At 38.9% G+C, this 12443-nt stretch overlaps 1 protein-coding gene across 1 annotated transcript in view; it reads left to right on the top strand.

Moving 5' to 3' along the window:
• Chsy3 (chondroitin sulfate synthase 3) overlaps positions 1 to 12443 on the top strand; it is a 231126-nt gene that overhangs the window by 89273 nt on the left and 129410 nt on the right. The window lies entirely within an intron of this gene.

Raw genomic sequence — 12443 nt, forward strand, 5'->3', positions numbered from 1 at the left:
CATTTGTGGCCTAGAGCAGCTTTATGTACTAGAAAATGAAGACTTCCTCCCTTGGTAAGGATTCTTATAAAACACATTTTTTTTCCCAACCATGGGATAGTCATTTCTAGAGTACTCCTCTCATAGCAGAGCCATTTCTGGCATTTTATTACCATGTGCATCTTTAGTTGTGGAGTTTCCTTTAATTTGACTTTGCATGAGACCGAATCACAGGAGGCAGCCATTTGGATATGAAGTCGGGATCAGTGAAATCCTTCCTAAGGAAATAACTTTTAGATCGAGGGCTAATGAAATTAGCGTTATTAACATTTTTGCAAAGTATCTGCCAGGGAAAGAAGGGACTATAAGGGAAATATAAGGGAATATAATATACCAGAAAGAATCCATATGAGCTAGGAGGACACAATGGAGGCAACTGGCTAAGGGAAGCAGAATAGTGTGGCTGGAGTGAAAACAAGAAGGTAGACTCAACTAGGCTACAAGCCTGTAAAATTCCCATCATGTGTGGCACTGTTGGCCTTTTAAAATTATCGCTCCATCTTGCACAGGGTTTCCTGAACCGTACCTTTAGGAGTTGCAGCATAGATGGAAAGGGTGACAGGGGAGGAGTTAGAGGAGGAAGAGGGAGGACTTGAAATAATGTAAACACGGTAATTAGGTAAAATCCTGAAAAAAAAAAAACACTTAGAATTTAAATAAAAAATGACATGATATTGGGAGGGATTGAAGGTAGATCTAGAATGATTTGGAGGGAAGTGTGATCAAAATACATTACAAGCATGTATGAAATTCTCAAATAGTTAATAAAATATGCCTTTGAAAAAGAAAAAATATCTAACCATCCAAAAAATATTTGCCTTTTAATGAAAGAAACTGAGGAGTTAAACAAACAAAAAAATGATATTATCGTAGGACATTCGTACTGCTGCAACCAAAAACCGTAAGCTACACAGGTCATAGAATTAGGCATTGGCTTAGAGTTTGAGGCCAGAAAGTCTATGCCAAAGGGCAGGGGCTCCTGCTTTTTGGTTGGTAGGCAGCAGACTTCTTGTGGCAGAGGGCAAGGAAGATCTCTGTGGTTTCCTTTGTATGGGCACCAGGTCCCTTTTAAAGATTTCTACGCCCTTATAACCTAATCTTCTTCCTGAACTTCCACCTCCAAATACCATCACTAGTGGGTGTTCAAGTTAAATGTATGAATTAGGGGAGCATTATATTTATTTATAACATATAGTGTCTGGATTATACTTTGAAAGATCATTTGGCTGACATATTGATGCCGTATTGAAAACCTGGGGTGGAAATAGCTAGAGCATTTTCATCACCATCTGTAGCCTCTTACAGACACACAGGTAAGGGATGAGTTAGCTCTGAGAACCAGGATAGTGTAGAGAACTGATGTAAAGAAAATCTTGCAGATTCATGTTCTCTCTCTCTCTCTCTCTCTCTCTCTCTCTCTCTCTCTCTCTCTCTCTCTCTCTCTCCCTCCCTCTCTCTCTCTCTCTCCCTCTCTGTCTTTTTTTTTTTTTTTTTTGAGACACGGTTTCTCTGTGTAGCTTTGGAGCCTGTCCTGGATCTCACTCTAGACCAGGTTGGCCTTGAACTCACAGAGATCCACCTGGCTCTGCATCCTGAGTGCTGGGATTAAAGGCGTGCTCCACCACTGCCCGGCTCATGATATCCCTCAACAAGGGCCAATCATATTTTATGTTTCTGCTAATTAGTTTCTGAAAGTCATGACCAGCACGGATCCTGCAAAGGTAGAAATTACTGCTTGCTCATGGCAACTCCTTTTGATTATTCATCCCCATTTTGACAAATATTGTGCTTTGTTTGGCAAAGTATTAAAAACTAGCAGTGAAGTAATTAAGATGTACAATGTACACTGCATTCACTGTGGTTAAGTACTAAGAAGATAATCATTTGTTAAATAACTTGACTGCCCACTGAAAACACTGGTAACAGGATTTCCTTCAGCTGAATTTATTGTTTCATACCAGCGACAAATGTTATTATAGACTGTCAGGTGGGGATCTATAAATAGCAGTGATATGTTTTAGTTTTATTGATGCAAATGGATTTGTGCCTCCTAATTTGTGTGCCTAATTTGCCAATTTACATTCTTACAAGGAAATTATGCTTAATAACCACGGTCTCAAACCAATCCTTTGAAAATGGGATCCGGTGCCTCTTAAAATTGGGAAACATTTTAACTAGGTTATGCTCTAAAAATTAATTCATTTTCAACAAATTTTTAAAAATTGCCTTGTTTCGGAAAATTTAGTAGATTAATCTGTTCAAATTTGAGCTAAATAATGACATGGTGAATTGAAATGCTTTTAATTTTTATTCTACTATCATCTTTTAAAAAATGCTGACAAGTTTACATTTTTTTGCTTATCATATGAAGTATGGAAAGCATTCCTTTCCCAGTGGCTGATTGTATGTACACATACACATACATGAGTGTGCGTGTAGGTAACTTTAACTGAAAACTGATAGTAGTGGGGGTAATTAGTGAACTCTTTCCTTGTGTCTATGGGCATTATTATTGGGGAATCAGGTCTCACTCCCTAGGAACACTGAGTAGATGTGTCTGTGGGTTGTATACAATGTGACCATCCTGAACATTGTTTTATCCAATATTGCTAACACATTAATGGCTAGGTCATTCAACTCCATCAAACATGTAACACTGTAAATGAGAAGAAATTACCTTCAGCTAAGGTGTAACCTGATAAATTTGTATTTGGATGGATCAGAGAGAATAGATAACCAGTGAAGCATTGGGCTAATTCAAAGCTAATATTAGCCTTGTGTTTCTTTCATGCTGACTCCTTTATTTCCAGGATAGGTGGTCAACAACAGCATGTATATAGGATTGGAATATATCTGTTGCGTCTCTGTATTCTATTCCTTTTACTTATGGTTTTTAGCTTTTTATATCACCTCCCCTCCTTCCTCAGACAAGGGTGTAAGAGAGCTCAAGATAATAAGAAGTATTTTCATTCCAAGTTGTTTATTGCTTGCATGGTAGAACCCATCACATCTAGATGTCTAAGTATTGTCACATTTTTACTAATATAATAGTATTGCATTAGACTGGTATCTGTGGAATAAGGCATTAAAGTGGGAGCATATTAAATAGGAATACTTTTTGCTTAGCTTCCTTTAAGAAGAACTCTTCTGTGATACAATACCTTTTTATTTCCAAAAGGAGGAAGTAGGGCACGAACACCCACTCTAAGCCTGGCAAGAGCATATTCCATGAGGTTTATGAGAAAATTCCACTCTGTGTTCGATCCCTGACTATCTACTCAGAAGTGATAGTCAAATAATGAGCAAGGATATTTAAAGAGCCCACTCTGAGGGCATAAGAGGGGTTCCTTAAGTTCAGCCATATGCCTGGGGAATCACAGATGGGTTGACATGAACGAGAGAGGTGGGAGTTTCTGTGAGGAATCCCAGAGATTTCAATTCATCTATAAAACCTGTGAAAGGAGAAGTGAGTGGGGCCAGGAATGTAATCTGACAACCATGCAGACCTGACAATTATTGCTAGCCCAACCAGGGGCTGGGTGCAGAGTGTGCCTTGGAAGTTGCCTGGATCTTGTGGCAGTGCTCATTCATGGACTGTGCTATCCTGAAAAATTGTGCTATTAGCCTGAAAGCCAAGGCAGACTGCAGGAGGCTGTCTGCTAGCTACACTCTGCACAGATGGGCATTCCATGCACTCCTCAGGATAATCTGCATGTGGCAAGTCCATTGAGAAATACTCCTGGCATTTCTGCTGATATGTATATAGTATTTCAAGTGCTTTTAGTCATTAAATAGTCATCTTTAACTAATTAAAATGTTCCAGTTTGGTGTAATCATTGAAATCTCTGTTTTATTCATTCCCTCTCCAACTATGGCACATACTTATTCTGTAAATTATGACATATTGCCTTATTTTGTTCTTAAGTTCATCTTTCTTTCACTTGACACAGTTCTAATTTTTCTAGTTGACACTCACAAAGCAGAAGCATTATGGGTAAGAAAAGAAATAACGGGGCCATAGATGTGCTACTACCTCAAGACCAGTGAAACCTCAAGAATAGTAAAATTGATGAGTGCTTCCTGATGTTTTTGTTAATAATAATAACCACAGTTTTTACACATACTTTCACAAGCATATGGCTTACAAACTCCAGTGATGATTCTTAAACCAGCTCTTAAACACAGGAAATAACTTCACTGGTGAATGGAGGAACTAGAATCCAGACTTTTGAGGGTCCTAGAGTTCTAGAGTCTGAATAGCTGAGGATTCTAGAGATCTAGGGCCTAGATAACCTGAAGTTCCCGGAGTTAGTTTCTAGACTGCCTCAATATATGAAGACTTGGGTTTTAGTGTGTTCTGTATTCTGTGCTTTATATTTATTTGCTTTTAGAAAATATTTTTGCCTGTGAGTTGGAAGGTAGCTCAGCATGTGAAAGTACTTGCTTTGAATACAAACAGTCACTGGGACCCATGGGTGAAGAACAGAATTGATTATTACAAGTTTTCCTCTGACCTCCACATATGAACAACCCCAAACACACAATAAATAAATAAATGTAAGGAAGAGTGAAAAAACATGTTTACTCCTCTAAAACTTGTAGCTGTGTTTACGTTTGTCTAGTACTGGTGTTACCATTAATTTAAAAATTGTGTAGATAAACAAAGCAGAACAAATGAAAGTCCAGCTTACCACTTCCTAGATGCTTTTAGTTAATGTAAATTGAAATATGAAAATGACATAAACTTCATTGTGTGCGTGAACCATATTTTCATTATCCGTTCATCAGCTGGTGGGCATCTATACTGACTACAGCTTTTGTGACTAGGATAGTGGTGAACGCTGATGTACAGGTACCTCTGTCATCCTGTGCAGAGTCCTTTGGGTGTATGCTCACTATGGTAGTTTTAGTTTTAGCTTTCTGAGCCATCTTCCCACTGATCTCTGTAGTTGAACTAGTTGTCACTACCATCAACAGTGTATAAATATTTCCCTGTTCCTACATTCTACCTAGCAGTTGTAACCATTTGTTGTCTTGACAATGGTCATTTTCACTAGAATCAGACAATAGAATCTCAAAGTAATCTTGATTTGCATTTCCCTGACAACTAAGAATATCACAGAGTTTCAAAAATGATTATTAGCCATTTGTATATGTCTTTGGGAAACATTCTATTTAAGTTGAGAGTCAATATTTTGATTGAATTGTTTATTTTCTTGGTGTTTAGTTTTTTGAGTTCTTTGTATAGTCTACAAGTTAATCCTCTATCAGATGCATGGGCTGCCAAAAATTTTCTCCTACTCTATAGGTTGCCTCTTGGTTGTAGCCACACCAATAAAATAAGCAGCTTCAAAAGCTTTCCAGCCTCCACTGACAAATTATTCCATGCTTCAAATGCTTCTTTCTCTCTTTGTTCACTATATTAAAATACTCTTGCAGAGACCTCACTCAAAAGTCATCTCTATAAGCTTTCTCTATCCCTTTTCTCCAGCCAGGCAAAAGCTTGTGATATTTTTAAAAGGTACTTCCCATACCTGTCCAGTTGCCTTCAGTAGTATGTACTAGGTAAGTGTGGATATGGCTGACTCAGATAAACCATGATTCTCTGTTAGGTACAAGACAGTGTCTTTGTTCATCTAGTCACAGATGGTGCTAAAATATTTCACTTAAGAACTTCATAAATTTTTTTGTAATATAATTCTTTGAGATAAAAAGCCACATGATTTGGAATTAGAGGCAATTTTCCCCTATCTAACTGTATAGTCTGAGTCAAGCTCCTGGAAACTTCAGTTTCTTAAGCAAATGACACAGTGGACCATGGACACTGAAGTCCCTTCTTAATTTGCATCATTATTTCATCATCATTGTATTGTTACTTGGCCTGTGCCTTGCTACTAAAGTCACTGTTGTTGATAATATCACCACTACTACCCCAATGAGCTGTTTGCATCATTGAACATAGAGATTTTGCCTTATGAAAAAACATTTTCAATGAATGTTTTACAAAGGATAGATTTACTAGAGAAACAGAAGTCAAGAACTTTGCTTTTGGCTCAAGTATACCTACAGAAAAAGGGTCACAGATGTTAACTTGCAAATCACTCTGATATTGATCATGCTTTGCTCCTGTGAGAACAGAAATGAAGATGGGGAGGTTTTTAAACCATTGTTTATGAATATCATAAAGAAAATGTAATCAGATTTCATTTCTTTACACACTGAATACTGATAGACTTTTAATGTTTAATCTGTGCTGATTTTCCCTTAGGAGACTATAAACTTCTCAAGTTACTTAGAATTCATCTTTTTCCTTCTTTGAAGAGGTACAACTTTATATTTTAACAAAGAATGATTCATTCTCCTAAATAGGAATCTGAGAACGGCCAATTTTAGCAACATTTTATTATGCCGTTGTCACCATTTTTATCAGTAACATATACTTGGTTTTCTTTCAAAGTCAGAAAAAAGAGATCCATTCAACAGGAATTTGTGGTTCAAAGATAGGTTTTTTTTTTCCCCAGCCAGGATTAAACAGTATACAAAATGAACAAACCCTTCACTCTGCAGAGATCATATTCTGGGAAGGTTAGGTAAACAAAAATGAACAAGCAAGAAACGTAACCAGCATATCCTCTCTCAGTAAGTTCTACAGTGAGTATACAAAATGAAGCAGGGTGCTAGGACAGGAAATGCTGAGGGGGCAGAAGTTCCCAATGTACTGTACTGTAATTTCATATCAGCAAGTTGTCACTAAGAAAATAACATCTGACTGAAGATCCGATGACAACTAACAAATGAGGAATAAAAGTGTCTAAGTGATGAACTTCTCCAGTAGGGAGAACAGAGAGTATGGTTGTCCTGAGGGGGCGAAAAACACTGCTCAGCATTCATGAAGAAGGTTAGTGTATATGTGGGGGGTGGAGGTAGGGACGGTTGCTATTAATATGGCAAGGTCAGGGTGAACCAAAGAAAGCAGAGAGAAGATGAGGCTAGAGGTGTAATAGAAAATTATTCTTATGGGTAGACTTAGAAGTATTTGCATTCCTAGTGGTGGTGTGACACATATTGAAAGTCCATTGTAACACAATAGGGGAAGAATCCGAGAGAGTGGAGGTGTAGGCATCTTTAATAAGAGTCCAACTGATGACAACCACCTCTACCAACATAGTTGCCAAGGTAGAGGATAGGGGCAGATTCCTTTGTGCTTGAAGACTGCCCGTGGGATGTCCCAATGGATGGGCAATGGGAATGGAAATATTCGGGATCTGTGATGTAAACAACCAAAAGGATAGAGTTAGCCTAAATTGCAAAGAATAGTTACCCTTAATTGCAGTACAATGAAAATCAGGTATACTTTTTTTTTTGTTTTCACAGTAAAAATATTTCAAAATTGTAACTCGAATTGCTAAGCGGTCTTATTAATAAAAAACCCAGAGCCAGACATTGAGGTGAAAACTGAAATACCAGAGGCTGAGCAGCAAGCCACTAGTTCTCACCTTTACAAAATCCTCCACCAAAAGAAGTGAGCTCCTCTCTCCACCCCGCCTTATCACTTCCTCTCTCCGCCCAGCTCTATCTCTTCCTGTCTATCTGTCTGTATAGACTTCCAGACCTCTATGGTTAACTAGTGGCTAGCTCCTCCTTCTGATTTTCAGGCAAGCTTTATTTGTTAGAGCACAAATAAAATAACACCACACAAAAGAGTAAAACTGCAAACAGCATTATTTCTTTAATGTAAAGCAACATGGATTTTATAGATGGCCTAGGGCTATATGTAACATTATAAGAGTAAATTGAAATGAGTGATGTGAGGCAGATGCCTCAAGACACAGGAAACAGAAAGAAGCCAAGGTCAGCAGCAGAGCAGAATTACTGTGTGACAGGAATAATCAACACTATTCATAAAAATTCTAATATTTAGGTCACATCTTCAGTCACTAGGAAAACAAACTATTGATTTCAATTTCTTACCTTTTCTAAATTCCACTGACAGCTTAAACTCTCTGCATTAAAATTAAGAGCAGGTATGTAGCTGATTGGGATATTGACATTCTCTGGAGCAAGTGCCTAAGCCTGATTGTTCATTTAGTGTTGCTTTCACAAGTAGCTCATGAACGTCACTGTGTCAGACACAATCATTCTTTTGATCCTGGACAGTAAATCTTTGGTTACACACACACTGATTGTCAGGCAAGATGGATTAGCAGCTCACAGTTGATGTACTCAAATATAACAATGACAAAAATGTGGAAACACTTTCTTTCTGGAACACGATAGAGAATGAATTAAATAATGCTTATAACATGTTCACTCTGGGGAACAGAGAGTGAAAAGTGTCACAAAAATGCTCTCAATCCTGCGGTAATTACATCTTATTTTCTCTACTCGAGACAATTAGCAAATTTAAAATGTGTGCGCATTTAAAAATATCTCAATACTTTCCTTGCATACCTTATGCATTTTTCTACTCACATATAAGTCCTCTTGTGCCTTGAATTTTAAAATATCTAAAATACACAGTTGCTTTAGAAATGTGTACTGATTGCAGAGACACTGGCAAGGTATTCACTTTACTTTGTAAACAGTGTTTTGTTTATTGTTTTAAAATCTCGTCCCCTGTTAAACTACTAAAGGTGGTTGAAAAACTCAGAAAGCCATGCACATAGACTGCCAAGATGAGAAGTCAGATCCTGGAGGCTTCAGGCTGCATCCTAGGCTGCCTGTTCTGTTGCAGATCCTTTGCCTCTATAAACTCAGCTTTCTCCTATGCACAAAACTTTATTGAGTAAATTGGTTATTACCTATCAGAGTGAAAATAGTTTTATTTTCTTCCTTGTTTTGGAACTGATTCTATACCCCCTAAAACCCATCCTACCCCCGTGTGTGTGTGTGTGTGTGTGTGTGTGTGTGTGTGTGTGTGAGAGAGACTCTCTCGCTCACTCTGTATTAGAGAACCTTCAAAATGAAACATGAAGAAATAACTCCATGCTTCCATTTTCATTGCAATAAGTGGAGAGCCATTGTCCAAACCATGGACTTGACTTCTAACTAAGTAAACTAAAAGCTAGATCAAGGAAATATACTAGAGGAGAAAAGCAGCTCACCTCCCACAGTTGGTCACTTCTTCATGAGTGGGCAGCCCCTCTGAAAGACCCAAAGCTGTCTCTTGCCAGTGGGAGACATAACGGTTGTAGATGCTATGGAAAGAGTAAAGACGTATTTACTGGGGATGTGACAATGAAGGCAAACTGAACAAGGATTCCTCCGAGCACACCATGTTTAATTTCTAGAACCCTCCTGACAATATGAGGCAAATGAACCATGGTGAACCTGACTGCCCTCCAGGCTGAGGACCTGGACAGGCAAATGCATCCAGGTTTTCTCCACTTCACTCCCCTCCTATCAAGGAAGGTGCAGAGACACTGAACATGAAGGTCAGTCAGAGGGCAGAGGCTGCTGGAGTTGGTGAGAACAGAAAGGAAAATGACAAAGCCTTAAATAAAAAGATGTGAAAAGCTTTTGGTTTCAACAAAAAATCTTTTTAAAATTGTGGATTTTTCTTTTCCATTAAAGCTTTTAAAAATGAAGAAAAGAGGTATCTGCCTAGGTACCCAGGACAGTGCTGGTTGAATTCTTGGCAAGGCAGCAGGGTCTCACCCTAAGGAGAAGAGAAAAGTAATCATTGCCTCCTTTATCTGTGCAGCTAAATTGTTTGAATCCTGTCATTCCATTCAAGAAGCCATTTTCTTGTGTATAGAGAATAGAATGTAGATTTTTTTTCACCCAGCAATCATTGTTATATTAATGATATGTTTAGTTTTAGAATTATGTATCCTTCTGAACTTTATTTTTGTTTCTGCTATCAGACCACGAAAAATAATTGTGAGAGGATATTAACTTGAATTTAATCTTCCCTGATTCTTGTGGTATACAATAAGAGTAAATCCAAAAGTCCTACGTTTCGCAGGTTGATGTTATCCCCAGGGGGCGTAGCTGAAGTTTGTATTTACTTTGTATTTCCTCATCTATAGGAAATGGCTTTAGATTCCCCTTCCCAGAAAAAGAGCAGGGTATTAACGTTTAGTAATTGTCTTCTCCTTTGTGGACAGGCTTCTCTGAGAAAGATTTAGGAACAGTGAAAAGGCGTTTTATGCTTGCACAGGAGAGCATGTGTACTTATGTGTGTATTTCCCTCTGTAAGAAGTTAAATACCAGCATTGTTCTTGGTAATTGAAGTTCTCATTCTCGGTGGGGGAAAAAAAAAATCACACCTATATCAAAGATTCTACTAAGCTTCGTGACTCATTAGAATGTCCTGGCAGCTGAGAATTGAAACATTGCATTAGAACTTCATGACAGTCGAGAATTGGAACGCTGCTGATTGAACAAAAAAATGCTTGAAAAGAAGCCATGTCTACAGAGACTGACAGATGGATTTGAACTGCAGTGTTGCAGAATGGTTGGAATGTTGCAGGTCCAAGGCCTACTTGCCTCATTTGGGGGGAGCTTTAGCACACAGAATTCCTTGCCCACCTCTGTGTCTCTACCAACATCCCCAGTGACTGATAGGTCAAGATCTTTGGAAGATACTGACTTAGCAGACCAACTGGCTTCTGCCAACCCAAAAGATAAGAATGTCATCAGATGGCATCTGAGGCCTTAAGAAAAACTACCCTCATCTTGCTATAACAGCCTTTCTTATGTACCCACCAATGTATTTGAAAGTATTTCCACATTGGAACATGAAATTTGAGGTAGCCTGTCTCTGTTCCTGGGCCATGGTCATTCAAATTGTCTCCTGTACAAGCTATCTCTTATTCCCTTTAAGATTAGAGCTGGGTTTTTTGCTTTGACAAGAACCAGAGTCTAATATGGCCATGCCTTTGTCTGCTCTAACACCCAGAGACTGGCTTGTGAGACCTGATGAGATGCATTAGAGAGCCCTCACCCAAAGCTGAGAGAGCCATCAGCATCTGAAACTTATTGCAGAGATGTTCTTGCTTTGCTGTGACCCATTACCCTGATATTCTTACCAAGATACCCAAGGAGTGCCTTGATATGACATTATTTAGTCTCTGTTTATTTAAAAAAACTTCATCAAACCATTTCAGTGTTGGAATATGGCATTTGAGGGTAACCTGGATTCATGTTTCTGGGCTGTAATCACTCATATATGGCTCAAGAATAAAATATCTCTTATTCCCTTTGAGGTGAGAGCTCTTCAGCATGGGCATTCTGTGACCCTCTTGAAATAGTAGAACTGTTGTTAAAATTAGAAGCAGAATATTTAACGTTCAGAATGTTTATACCATTTAATGTTGATCAGAGTGTCAGGTAGTATTCAGGAGTGAGTAGCTCTGGAGACCAGTGAGGACCACCCTTTTCTCATAGTCAGCGTTGGACCCCACCTCCTGTTTCTATGATAGCAGTAGAAAGGCATTGCATCTGCTCCTTCTTAAGGCTCCTAGTCAAAAGAATGGAATACCTCTGGCCCTGGGTGGAAACATGTCATTCTTTCCTGCTCTAAAGACCAGAACACTGCATAATTTTGTCTCTGCTCCTATCCCTTCATCCCCAAACACTGATTCATTGAGAGCACGCTAACAGGATGGGAGGCATAATTATGCCCTCTAATAAAATGATGTACTGTCTTTCTCAGAGGGCCCTCCCTCATTGCACTGGCTTATGGAGCTTTCCTCATGGCCTCACTGCTAAGCCTGACCACTCTGAATCTGAACTCAAAAAATATAACTTTTCATTTTCTCTTTCATTTTTGGAAACTGGGCAAAGCCTAGATGTGCTTTTCCTGACACTCAGGGCTCGTCACTTTTTTGCTGAAGCCCATTCCACCAGGCAGCTCTTTGCAGAAACCCATTGTTGAGCGTGATGGCTTCCTTGGATCATAACTCAAAAGTCTTGGCTTCCTCTCTTCCTGGTCTCCATCTCTTTCCTGCCAGCAGCTGCTGAGATCTACAGTTTGTCTGCCTTTTTTTTCCTCCTCTCAAATCCTAATGAAATTGCCTTCCATCTTCCTTCCAAGTCTGTTTCTAAATTCTTTTTACTAATGAGACTAAGAACACAAAAGGGAAACCTGTTTTTCTCTGTAGAGTCACCGCATGTTACTGAGGAAGTCAGGGTACCCGTTGGGAGCCACACGATGGATCCACACCCACCTGTCTTCATCTCTGTCCTGCATCCTGTTGGCCCCAGGATGGTGTGGTGCCTTTCAGCAAAAACAAACTCTAAGTGCCTGTTTAAATTGAATTTCTGACATTCTGTTAAAAGCTTAGATTCTTTGCATTACTACTTTATGCTCAGTAGTCTTGCTGCCAAAATTCAGATTCAGAGTGTTTTCACCTTGAGAGAAACATCCCCTGCCCCACACAACTAACAGTTGAATTAAT

The sequence above is a fragment of the Peromyscus eremicus genome, chromosome 19 (genome assembly GCF_949786415.1).
Source record: "Peromyscus eremicus chromosome 19, PerEre_H2_v1, whole genome shotgun sequence".
NCBI lineage: Eukaryota > Metazoa > Chordata > Mammalia > Rodentia > Cricetidae > Peromyscus > Peromyscus eremicus.